The sequence below is a fragment of the Pempheris klunzingeri genome, chromosome 5 (assembly GCF_042242105.1).
Source record: "Pempheris klunzingeri isolate RE-2024b chromosome 5, fPemKlu1.hap1, whole genome shotgun sequence".
Classification (NCBI taxonomy): domain Eukaryota; kingdom Metazoa; phylum Chordata; class Actinopteri; order Acropomatiformes; family Pempheridae; genus Pempheris; species Pempheris klunzingeri.
In genome coordinates this window covers 14,897,537-14,910,615 of record NC_092016.1, presented here as the reverse complement: position 1 = coordinate 14,910,615, position 13,079 = coordinate 14,897,537, and positions in this window count along the sequence as shown.

The following is a 13,079-nucleotide window of genomic DNA, read 5'->3' as shown; positions in this document are numbered from 1 at the left end:
CATTGCGGCATATTTTTGATTATGTCAGTAGGGAACTTTAGCATTTAAGCGTTGGAAACATGCAACTGTGAAAAAGTTTTACTGGGATTAAAAAGTTGTCCATTTAAATAAATTTGTGATTAAGGAACATGATCATCAACAGACACAGGAGGTTTTGAAGGGCATGCAACTGATAAGTCTGCAGAGATCTTTTCTCTGGTGATGCTCTCCATTAAGAGGCACGTATGCTACAGTGTTTTTAACCGTCAGTCCTACAGCACTTCAAGCTACTAATTAACCAGAAAATCAATAAAGAAATTAATTAATGTACCAAAAGAATGTCTCCCCCTTACAACCATATTGTTACATCTCCCTCATTACTTTCCTTCCACCCCCATCTCAGATAACACACATCAACATAAACAATGTCAGCTAAGATTAATAGTTGCAATGTGGCACTTATGCTCAAGTATCTGCTGAAACCAAACATTATGCTCCTAGTTGGAGCAATTGGACATATAGACAAAAGAAGACACAATCACCTTCTGGGACAAATATTGTCTGTGCAGCATCTTGGAAATTAAAGGAATTAAAGGTGACATTCTGATCACATTCACATCTGCGCATACAGATTTGCATTGCATGATAAAATGTAAAATGGCATGTTGGCAGACAGATACAAGCTGTAATAGTCAAGCTCATTTCACTTCATTTATTTTCCCTGTCTGGTTTTGTCATCCGGTGTTTGAAATTTGAGTTCATTACTGAGAATCAGGGCAGAGTGGCACCCATCCAAGCACCCCACAGCGTTAAACTGAAAGGACTCAGGATTAGGCACTGATAAACAGACTGCTGTTTATTTAAGATGACAAATTGAGGCACCTTCACACCTTCAGGGTTAGAAATACAGATATGGAGCTGTGTGTGATGGATGGGCAATCAGCAAAGAGAGTGAGAAAGTGAGCAGGTTTAAATCCGTGCAGTCTTTGCACGCTGCTGGCTGTGAGGCTCATCCTCTCTACAGTATCTTCAGGGGTGCAGTGACACGATTTCACCCATGTGAGTGGCGTTCGAGTAATGTATCTCTCTTCGCCGCTTGAGTGCCCACATCTATCAGCAGTACAGGCCTGTGCGGCACCCCTCGAGAAGAATACACCCCAAACAAAGGAGAAAGCTCAAGTGTTAGAAGAGGAGCATTAATAACTCTCCAAGTGTGGAGAAAAGGGTGACAACAGGAGATCGTCACACAATATAGCAGGGAAAGATATAGTATGCATTGTAAGTCAGTCAATACTTTAGAAAGAGTGAATAATAGAGAAGAAAAGACAGAGAGAGAGAAAATGAGTGACAGAGAGGGAGGTGAGAAAGAGAAGAAACAGCTTGTGCCATGTGGGTTAAGCTAACACCCCTGTTTCCTGGCGACTACAGTCCCTGTTGTCTTTGGCAGCATGGCCAGCACGCGGTGCAGGGGGTGATGGGAAACAATCGTGATGGCGATGGTGACAGATTTAAAGCTGGCAGCCAATATGGTGCTGCTCGCTTCTGATCTCAGCCCAATATAAAGCATCATATATGTCATTTCCCTAAATGTACTGGCTTTTCCGGTTGAGGCCCAACATCAAACAAATACAGCTTATAGGCGCCACTGAACGACCATTCACCAGCAGCCATTAATTAACAATGATTCAAAATCTAGAAATCAAGATGCTCCATGATCCTTTTAACAAAGCTGAACTTTTACAACAAAATATTCCCAATAGAAGTTGTCAGCAGACATGAGGAAGGAGCAGATAGTGAAAAAGTGCTCTGGCCACAGGCATTCTCACATGGAGACCAGCCCTAATGAGGCGTTTAGCAACACCCAGGTGCCCTGTAGAGAACACTATTATCAAGTCCCTCCATCTCCACAGGACAGAGTGCATTAGTACGGTTATTTGTCTTTATTCCCTGACCACAGGCATTGACCTGGCAGAACAACATAGGTAATTGTTTCTAGCTCTCAAGACAAGAGTTGTTGTTCTTGGCAACAGTCAATCATCTTTTTTCACATTGCATTTAAGCAAGCATGTAACTCCCCTGTGAGTCTGTGTGAGTTCATGTCTCGAAGGGAAAATATAGGACAGCCATCAGGCCACACTGTTTGTGTTTTCACTGAACACAAACTATAAAGCAGATTCAAGAAACAACATTTTTAAGGTTGTTCTGTTTGCTATAACTACCGTTATAGATGTCAGTAAAGAAGGGAAAACACCACTGTTCAAACACAGACACGCACCTCTCTTTCTCTTTATGTCTTGGCACTGTAGTGTAGTGTATATTTTAGAGTGAGGGTCATTTATTTCACTTTCCATAACAAGCTAAAAGATTTCTAGAAACAAAGTAAAATAGCATTGTCAGCTCTGTGTCCAAATAAAGAGGCCTGCAGCACAGCTTTAATAAAAACTGGTAATATTGATCTGAAGGGTCCAACATCTTTATCTCCTAACTCTTGTCTAAACTGTTTTGCCTTAACAATGTAAACATTGCACACACTATGCTGAGAATTAACTGTCGCCAGAGAAGAAGTAAATATGAAACACGCGATCCTTGAAGTGATGGAAGATTTTTCTGGACTGAGATCAAAACCTCATCCTACATACAATTATACTAAAGATTTTTGGCAACTTTTATAGCATCGCTCACTCTTTTTTCTGTTATTTGTTTACTCAGGTCATAAAGTAATCATCAAGGCAGCAAGCTGTGTTTCATTTTAGATTTCAACCACAAACATTAGCCAACCTTATCTGGGAGAAACACTGTATTTATCAGCACAGCATGTGTGTCTCTTGGGAAATTACATATCACTTCAAAAAATGAATGCAAAATAAATTGCCTAAATATCCCCTTACACACACAATTTAATCATCTGAACATGGTGATACAGACAGAGATGGGCTTTGAAGTTGAAAACGCTGCCACAAAATTAGCTCTAAATAATGAATGAACGCATAGTACAAAACATGTTAGGTAAGGATATCTAATACCACTCCATGGAGCAGAGCAGGGATCATTTGATCCCTTGCCATTAGGAAAATCTGTATTTCCTGCAGCCGTTTAGCTTCTAATAAATCCTATAAATCAGAACCCCACAGGCTGTCTGATTACAGAATGCCCCTCTCACACAATTAAACGCCAGTGGAGTCCTGACAGTTAACTCCACTGCCCTAGTTAGATAGTTTAAGTGAGGATTATTTTGCAACACATACACATATTCACAATACATTCACATAAAAAATGGCCCATGTCTCATGAGATTAAAATTTTGCTTAAAACTTCTATGCATGAAATCAGTGAATGGTAATGCCCAGACCAGAGGACATACCAGTGGAATGTTTTCCGTTGGGAAGTGAAGAGTATGTCTGCAGGGAAAAAGCCAACAGAGATGGATAAAATTCCAACCCTGAAGTCCTCTCTGTACACATTGTGTCCCTCCCTAAGCTGTTATCTGAAAACACTGGTAAGAGAATACTGGGCAACTGGTAACCAAATACACCAAAGGCAGATGATAGTGCTTGTGCTGCCTTTGTTAAAGACTCACTTTATGTTTAATGTTGCTGTTTAATCTGCTCAACTTTATACAACTCAGACAGCGCCAGCTCAGGTCTGCTGTCACACCAGGGGTGAATGGAAAGGAGTGGGGGCGAGAAGTGATATTGGATCTGTGGTTTTACTCTTTTCAATAGAGACGATGGAAATGGAAAAACACAATGTGGAAACATAGTCGAGTGGCTATTCGATACAGAGGAGCGACCATGTAACTGAGACAACGCCATATGGACAAACATGCCGATAGGTTTTGTTGATAAGCGACAACAAAACAAGTAACTCTACACATGCTGAATAGGTCATGACCCGGGCATGCAACTCTGAATGTGTATGAGTGTCTGCGTGTATGAACATATGTGTGTGTGTAAGCTGATACCATCCTGAGGTAGGCAAATGGGAGTAATAGAGCATGAGTAGTGACTGACAGTTGTAAGTGCTCATGCTTGTCTCCTGATGGCCCGAGGATACAGGGGTACACCCAGTTATGCTATGCAACAGCTCTTCTCAAGAGCAGTAAAGTCTTCTACAAATGTGGGAAACAACTCTATTGTTCATTCTGATTCCTGTAAGGGCTTTTGTTACATGGTTCCTGACCAGCTCCAGTGCAGTTCAGCACATACAGAGGAAACACAGAGGCCGCAGAGCTGCAGGCAAACCCAGCCGGGCTGTCTGTCTGCAAGTCGTTGGCACCTAGCCGTTGTAGACTCTCTAAACATACTAACATCACCACTGCAGCAAAGGTGCCCTAGCTGCTTTGTCTGTCTGCACTGAAGGATTCTGGATACATGACCATATAAGGCTAGGCCAGTGTGCTGCATGGCTACAAGTATGTTTTTATAACACTTTCCACCCAAAACCTGGTGAGTTTTGAGAAAGCACTCTTTCAGTTTTTAGTTTTCATCACCGTCCAGGAAAATGTTTCGGCATGAACTGCATGTTGTCTCAGAGTGCAGGAACAGTGCTGTAGGCCATTCAAAGCACAGCTGAATAGTGATGCTGTGAGTTTTCGGGGTAATATTGGATCAGTCCAGACACGCCGTACACAACAGGGGCGAGTGAAATCATCCAGGAGGTACAGGGTTAGCACAGCGCAGGTTCCAAAGGCCTTCAACCAGTCTCACATTGTAATTTATTATCAAATTCACCTTCCCTATCATACCGAAGGACTCACAAAAATGAGAATAAGATATACAAAGCATGTTGTCACTTTTCAAAAGTCCCTTCAAGGTCCTCAAATCTCACAAGTGTGCATCTCCAGGCTGTGCAGCAATCTGTCAGCAGCAATCCACAGCCTGCCCTATCTCCAATCCAGTAAACCTGTGGATGCCTGCAGATACAGCAGGCTGTATTAAGCATGCCTGGCAGACACCACCCAATGATATAATGATTGGACAGTGTTTAAAGGAGAAAATCAGACAAGATTTTCTGAGTTGTCTTTCTGTGGCCCGAAGCAGAAATTATTTATTTGCCTCAGTCATGCTGATCGAAAGCACTGGAACACTGCCAGAGAAATCGATATCAACACAACTCTCATCTCTCTGCTTCCTTTCAACAGTTTCTTTGCCTCTCTCCGAACACCCCCTCAACCAAAAGTTCCTTCTAGGGAGTTAAATAAACCTTTGGAAATGCAGTAAGTGGAGAGTGGGTCCTTGAGACTGTTAGATATAAAGGCAAGGAAGGGTGGCTAAATAACTACACTAGTGAACCCACATCACTGTTATTTTTTTCTTTATGCTGCACAGTAAACCACAGAAATACACACAGCACAGTGAGCTTCATAAGTAAAGTAAGCCTACTGCACCATGTCTAATGTTCTGTAAATCCGCAATGTGAATATTTTGGATCAGGAAAAGGGCTTGGCTGTTTCAGTGCACCTTGTCACATTGAATTTGAGGGTATTTGGAGCTCACACACTCACCCCCTCCTGAAAAACTGTCCAAACACTCATCAAATACAGTTGGTACCCTAAAAACCTGCCACTCAACCAACCTCTAACATATGTAGGCATGTATATGTACCTCTCTAGCTCTATATACCTCCCAGTGCTGTAAAATAAAACATTAATGCATCTTGACACATTGATTTGAGGTTGCCAGCTGCATTAAATGAAATGTGTGAGTAGATTAAGATGAGATAAGATCAATGTGTAGATAAGATCAACTTACTTTTATTCACTGAAACATTATCAACCCATCACTGTTTACACAGTTAGGAAACACATCACTGCGGTGTGATGAAAAGCACGTGTTAGAAAGATGAAAATGATAGAAAATGTTCCTTATAAGTTGGTTAAGTTCCTCATAGGATCATCCAATCATGCTGCCCTTGTCACCAGCTTTAACCAAAGCACTTCATAAAGTTAATAGTTTGGAAATAGATGCAGCTTTGAAAGCTTGAATTAGGAAAAGATGAAAAGTTGGAGATTGGACACATCTACAGTAAATTTGTAGATCTGGAAAGTATCTTAATAAAGTCATTGCATAAAGTCAAACAGCCTAATCTACAAACTGCGTTGTATCAAAAACATATAAGAATATGTAGTTAAATAACAAGAACAGCTCCAGTGACTCATGTCTCTGTCTTCTACTGTTCGGTCGACCCACTTCAGTGATAACTCATATTATCTAGACAATACCAAGTAACCTCACTTTGGTTAATTGGGCTCTTCAGACGCAACAGATAGGAAAAAGCAACAGATGAGTAAACATAAACTAAAAGAAAAACGGTACATTAATTTAAACTGTACAGCAGTACCGGACACCAAGCTTTACATCTCTAATAAAGTGCACATGATTTACATTATCGTTGTTATATCGTGTTTCATCTTACCTGCGCACTCAACTCCGTATTTTCTTACAGGCAACACGTGCCCGCACGTCCTGACGAAAAGAAAAGTGAATGGATAAACACAATACTTCCCAAAAGTATTTCAACCCCCGTAACTGTAGTTAAACGCAAAATAACACTCTTGAACTCTCAGTGCACTGTGAGTTCGCGTGTGACTGTCTGTGTGTGTGTGTGTGTGCGTGTGTGTGTGTGTGTGTGTGTTCCACCAGTTCGCCTCTGGAAAGACTGAAAACTCCCAATTAAGCCGCTCCTGCTGAAGGGGAGGGGCCCTCAGCATCTGTACCACTGCCAACCGGCTCCAGTGGTCACTACACATCCTCAGATTTTTTCCATGATTGCTCTTGTATACTTGTATACTTGTAACTTTGTGTATTTTATTTGATCGTGCTTATAAGTATATACATTTTTTTTTTTTTAAATTATATTCTGTAGGGTATGTATATATGCTATTGCAGTTAAACAATGGAGGAGTCTTCTTGATGAAAAAGAAGAAAAGAAAAGAAAGTTTCATGCTGGAGGAGAGTTTTCCACAGCCTGACCACCCAAAAGTGATTCTAATGATTTATATCTGATCTATAAAGCATTAGTAAATGGTTGACCAAACAAAGCCATTAATTACAGCTTATAACCCTTACATCATTTGAGTACCAGACATATAATAAGTATAACAATATTAGAATAACATTGGGTGGAAGGCTAAAGAGCCTTGTATGACTCTAAATCGTGTCAATGGGAGTGAGTCAAATGGATTTGATCATGAAAATGGGTGTCATAACACTGAGATAATCCTATAATTGTTAAATTTGGATGAGCATGCATGTCCACTCAAGGTCTATCCTGATTATCTTTCTGAACGTGGCGTTTCCTCCTCTGGGATTCCCCCAGGTGCTGGTGAGAGGAAAGAACAGCTGTAATGGATCTGGTTTAGGCACCAGATCCTGCTGGGTGGGATGCTTTGGCCGTGTGTCTTCTAGACAGGAGCGTGCAGTCCCAATCCCCCTGTTGATTCTGAAGTAAACATGGATTTCTTTGGCATTCTGCTACATTTGGACAGAGGCGTGAGTCAGTCCAAATCTACATCAGCTTTTTCTTTTAGCAAAAAATGTGGAGGGGTCAGAGAGCCAAGTACAAGCACGGGTCACATTCGTTTAAGATGAGGGAGAGCTGTACTGTTGGACTCCGAAAAGAGAGTTGCTGCGTGTCCCACTCTTAAAGGGAGATGGGATGTGCGTATTATTGCACTTTGGTGGTAATTAACCTACTGCTGCTATGACTGGGTGTGTATGTGTGTGTAGCAGATGTGACCGGGTCCAAGTTACCTAAGAGGATCAGGCTATAGGTTAACAGGTTAAAACAGTGTCCTCCCATCCTATTGGGAGGTTCGCTGTCAGGGTGTAAACTTCCTCAGGGCAACTCCCATACACACAGAAGCACACACACACACACATACACACACAGAAGCACACTCACACAGAAACACACACACATAAAGTAAAACCATTAGTGATGAGCAGCACTGATGGCTTAAATGGCGTAAAAGAGTGCATACGGTCCAATGTCCCTGTCCATTGACATTTGTGTTAAACATTGTGTGTATGCATATGTGTGTGTGTATATGTGTGACTGTGTGTGAACTCCTGTTCTTGTATCACTGTGAGGACCACATTCTACCCAAACAAAAGCAAAAACATCTGGGATTTGTACTAAAGGCCATAAGGTTTTAGCCTGACAAACCGGATTACATTTGACAAGCTACAGACACACCTTAAACAATTAGCAAAACACTGTATTGAGTATTTTCTGTTTCCCAGCTATTCATTATGACAGTGGTAGAGAGATAACAGGAAATGAGCGAGAGAGATGGGCAACAAAGGCCAGTGGCCGCATCAAAACTGGCAACGTTGCAGTTCATGCTTGGCAGCTTAACCTGTTGGCCATGGAAGAACCTCAAAATGCTCCAGTGTAGTTAAGCTATTGTTTGTAGCCTTTCTGAAAATGTTCTAAAAATTCCCACTCTCAAAAAGAGAGCGATGCTCACCACCAGGACATTGTCTAGTTTTTGTTGCAAATGAATTGAGAAACTGTGTATAGTTCAAAAGGACGCTGGCAATGTTCCCAGAAAAGCTGCCAAGTTATTTAAAAATCAGGAGTAAAGACCAACGACAGCTCAGCAAGTGGTCCATTCAACCAATTAGAGGCAGAAGCAGTTCATCGACGTCCGAGTGAAGGACAATATTGTCGATCACCCATTGCTCAGAGTCCTTGAAGAGACATTGTCCCAAGTACAGTTCTGCCGAGCCTTGCCGTACAGGGAAAGAGTCATACATAAAAGTGAAGACTGTGGTTAAACCATGATTTGTCTCCATTTGAACTACTTACACAATGGTAGCTTGTTTTGTATTTTTCTATCCCCATCCCTTGATATATGGAGTGTGAGTGAACCGAGAGGATTTGGCATTGCAACATGATAAAGCAAACCAAAGAATAGCCTCCTAATCCCCTGTCATTTCTACAATGTTGTTATCCAGTTGATCCTCCATTAAGGAGGATCCTCATCCAGAGTGAATGGTTGATCCTCCATTAAGGAGGATCAACCATTCACTCTGGATGAGGTGGGAAGCTGCAGCAGTTAGTGGTTGTCAGAGGAATATACCATCTCAGATAGGGCTGACTGTCCTATCATAAAAACTATGACGGCATTACAAAATGTAAACAGGGGAAAATCATGGACATTGGTGGAGGAAAGATATGTTATCTAAAGCCAGAGATGAGCAGAAATTTGACAAGGATGCAAAATCTTCTCTCATTCCAAGGGATTAACTCATAACAAATTGGACACACTTTCACCAGTGCATTATGTGTTTGGGATATGTAAGTGGCCAATATATCACTGCACAGTGTTTAGTTCATATTCCCTGTTTCATCTTCTTAAGGTTTTTGCTAAAGCACATGGCAGTCGGTAAAACACTGAGGGCTAAGTTATGGTCTCCAGTAGGCTAAAATGCTTTGTGAAATGAGGTGAGAGAGAGCAGAAAGTCTTATAAACTTGGGCATTAATGTTCCATTAGTATGTTCACAGTCTTTGGTTGTTTAGAGAAAGAAACAGCTTTTCTTACATGCTTGTGGTATTCATGTGGGAGAGGGCCTTGAGCACAATCACACAAATAGTGTATGTTAGGGTACAGAATGCAGTGCAATCTGTGAGTAATTTCTAACAGTAATCGTAGAGATCTACAGCAAGAGGGCAGTCAGCCAGGCCCGGTCACCCAGGGAGCTCCTACTCTACTTGGGACACACACACACACACAGATACGAACACACACATACACGCATGCAGGCCTCAGAGCTTTAGTTGCCAATAGACTTGAACTGATTAACTAATCTTGATTACATGAGCTGCCACCAGGCTCGTAGTGCACTAAAACAGCGGAGCAGAGTTAATTATCAATGATTGTCAATTATTGATGATTAGGGATAAGGATCATTAATTAGATCTCAACTAGACATGTCAACAAAGATGAGAGGAGCCACAAAATGTAAATACACAGAAGTGCAAAATACACAAAAAAGCTTACATTTTGATCTATAAAAAATAAGTGAATATATGAATAAAGATCTGGCATTGTGATGCATCTCATTTAGTTGGTTCATTGTCTTTTACAGACTTATTATTAATCAAATGGATCATCGCGGGTCTTTATACATGCATATCTATATACCCATACAGTCTGCCATGTCATCCACGTTATCTGCCTCATTGTCTAGGGAGACCCTCAGCATAAACATACACACACACTCACTCACAATCTAACTTCTCCTTCCTCTCCTTCATGATTCCTTGACAAGTAACCATAAAACTCTTTAAAGCACCGTGAAAGTGATGAATGACAGCAAACACAATAAAACTATATGGCAAACATTCAAACAGTTGTCAGCATACTTTCAGGTTATGGCTGTATTGGGATGACATCTATAGTACTACAGTATATATGAAGGCTGGCTGTTTTTCACACTATGGGTGTCACTTTGTAACTTATAGGTCCAGCTGTAACTGCCTCTCTGCAGTGTAGTAGTATGGATAGAGCTCCCTGTACAATATGAATTTAGAGGTGCTCCATGGCACATAAAGTACATTAAGTGACTTACCAGATTCAAATTTTACATGCATAACTTTACCTAATTTAATGAAATATGGGTTTTGAAACTAACAGACAGTAAGCAGATAGATCTTGTACTTCCTGAACTATCTATAATATACATTTAACTGTCTAAACATTTATAGTTTGAAATATAGTTATGTTAACTCAAATAAAAAAAGTTTTTTCGATTCTCTATTAGAAAGGCAAATGTGCTGCAATGCCCATTAAAACATCACCTGATCTTTGCCAATTTTCCTCCCTGTAACTTCCCATAAAACCTTTGTTACATTTCAGTAGTTTTGTAAACAAACACTGACTCACCTCAGGCATAAAGAATCATTTTCTGTGCTGCCACATCACTGAATGTTCTCTCTTCTTCCAATACACGCACAGCGACCCAAACACAACACCCACCATTTCCCTGACTAAATGGGAGGCCAACAATCACAGCTTTGAACATCACACTCAAGCAGTCTAAACAATAAACCCACAGCCCAATTATATGCATTTCCCAAATACACACACACACACACACTTCAACACACACTTTTCAAAATTCACCAAGCCATACTGCCAAAGGTAAACACTAAACATGTAGGCCCATTAGACTACAACTGTAGCAAAAACATACAACCAGAGAGGTAGAAAGTGAGCGCACGCTGTCTCCATCTTGTTTATTTATCTTCTGAATTTGTTTGTGATTGTCAAGTGTCTGAGCGTGGGATTATTTATTTATTTTTCATCAGCAACATTGCAGCTTTGCAGCTCACGGAGCGAGCAAGCTCCACAGTAGGAGTGAACTGACCTGAAAGTGGAAACAGGTGGGATGAAGGAGGAGATGGAGGGAGAAAGTGTGACACATCAAGAGGTATATTATTGTATGAAAAGAAAAGGTCTGCTTCAAAGAAAAAAAACAGCGAAGCACAAAAATGCAGAGAAATTGATTTTTGTTACTCATACAAGTACAATGAAATGAAAAGTGTTGTAAAAAGATAACGTCAGTAGTGTATTCTTTATTCTTCTCTTGTGGCATCTCTTCTTTCTTATTATTTGCAGTCTCTGGACTGTTGTGGATACCAGCTGGTGAACAGGGTGTTTAACTGTGAACAGCTAACGGTTTTATCGAAATTCTTCTGTATCTGACATCAGTCTGTGCAGGAAATAACCAAAAGGAAACCACAAATGTCTCACTCAGGTAGTTTAAAGCATGAAGAGCTGCCAACATCGGCATCACTTTCTCTCAAAAATTTATCTTTTCTGTGCAGGAGAGAGGAGGAAAGTGCCAATCATGAAGGAGGGAGTGTCTGTCTGAGGAAATGGATAACTGTTATCTTGCCATTCCTTATAAGAATGAATGTTATTCTAAGGAAAATCACATGCAGAATCGGGTGTAACAGAAATTCAGCCTCACGGATCATGGATGTTAACTTGAGCTTCATATTTTACAGAATAGACAATGGAAATTCTGGATTTTTTTAACCTTAACACTGCCCCTACTTTCACTCCAACCTGTCAAAGAAGGTCATTTGCTTTAAGTCAAATCCAGACAAACTCTGTAAAACTGACTGACTGATTTCTTTTTGGCATGGCATTCAGACTAAATAGTTAAGCTGACATCTGTCTGAGATCTTGATAGGCCTTCACATTCCTCCCTAGTGAAATAAACATCTGTGGATCGGATAAGCCAATAGCACTTCTTAGGAAGAGAAGAAGACAGAAGGAGAGACTGATAGAGAGACAGAGTGTAAATTAGACCTTAAAGGGAGGAGGCTGACATGCAGCCTCAGATGGTCTTTGAACAAAACACATTTAACAACATCCTCCCTTGTGTAGTTTGTGAGTGTGTGTTTGTGTGTGTGTGTGTGTGTGTTTGTGTGATACGGCACAGCTGTGTTATGTGTCATTCTATCAGGCAGACCTCTCCTCCCTCCATCAGCTGTTCTTACTGCACAAAATAAATCCAAAGTCTACAGTAATGGTTCAAACACAGGAGGCTTTCTGTTGCTCATCCCATTATCTTTCACTGTGATGTGTTTAACAAAGATGATGGGCAATACTTTTAAACTGTTTTCACATCTCACGCCTTTTTGGCTCTTTCATCCTGTTCTGTGATGTAAGAACTGAAAAAGAACAAGTATGTGTTTTTTGTAATACACCACAGCATGAATCAGAAGAATCTGATATAAAGACATAACAACCCACACAAAGGTTTTCAGCGAACAGGCTTGACGCCATCATGTTATTCACTGGTCATGTCGAGGTTTCAAATTTTGCTGTCATCAGAAGGGGTCAGATGCTGGCAGCAAGGAAAGGAAATGGAGACAGGAGGCATGTGCACTCAACTTCCTGTCAGAAGGCTTAATTGTTGTGTGCCAGTGGGGATGGTGGAGTTTTTTCCTCGGCTCATTCTCTCTCTCCTATTCACCTTCCCTCTCTTCATTTCCATAATTTCTTTTTTTTTACTGCTACACTGTTGACATGTGATTCATATCTGCACTTTCGGGCCATCAAATAGTGGGGGTAGGATAG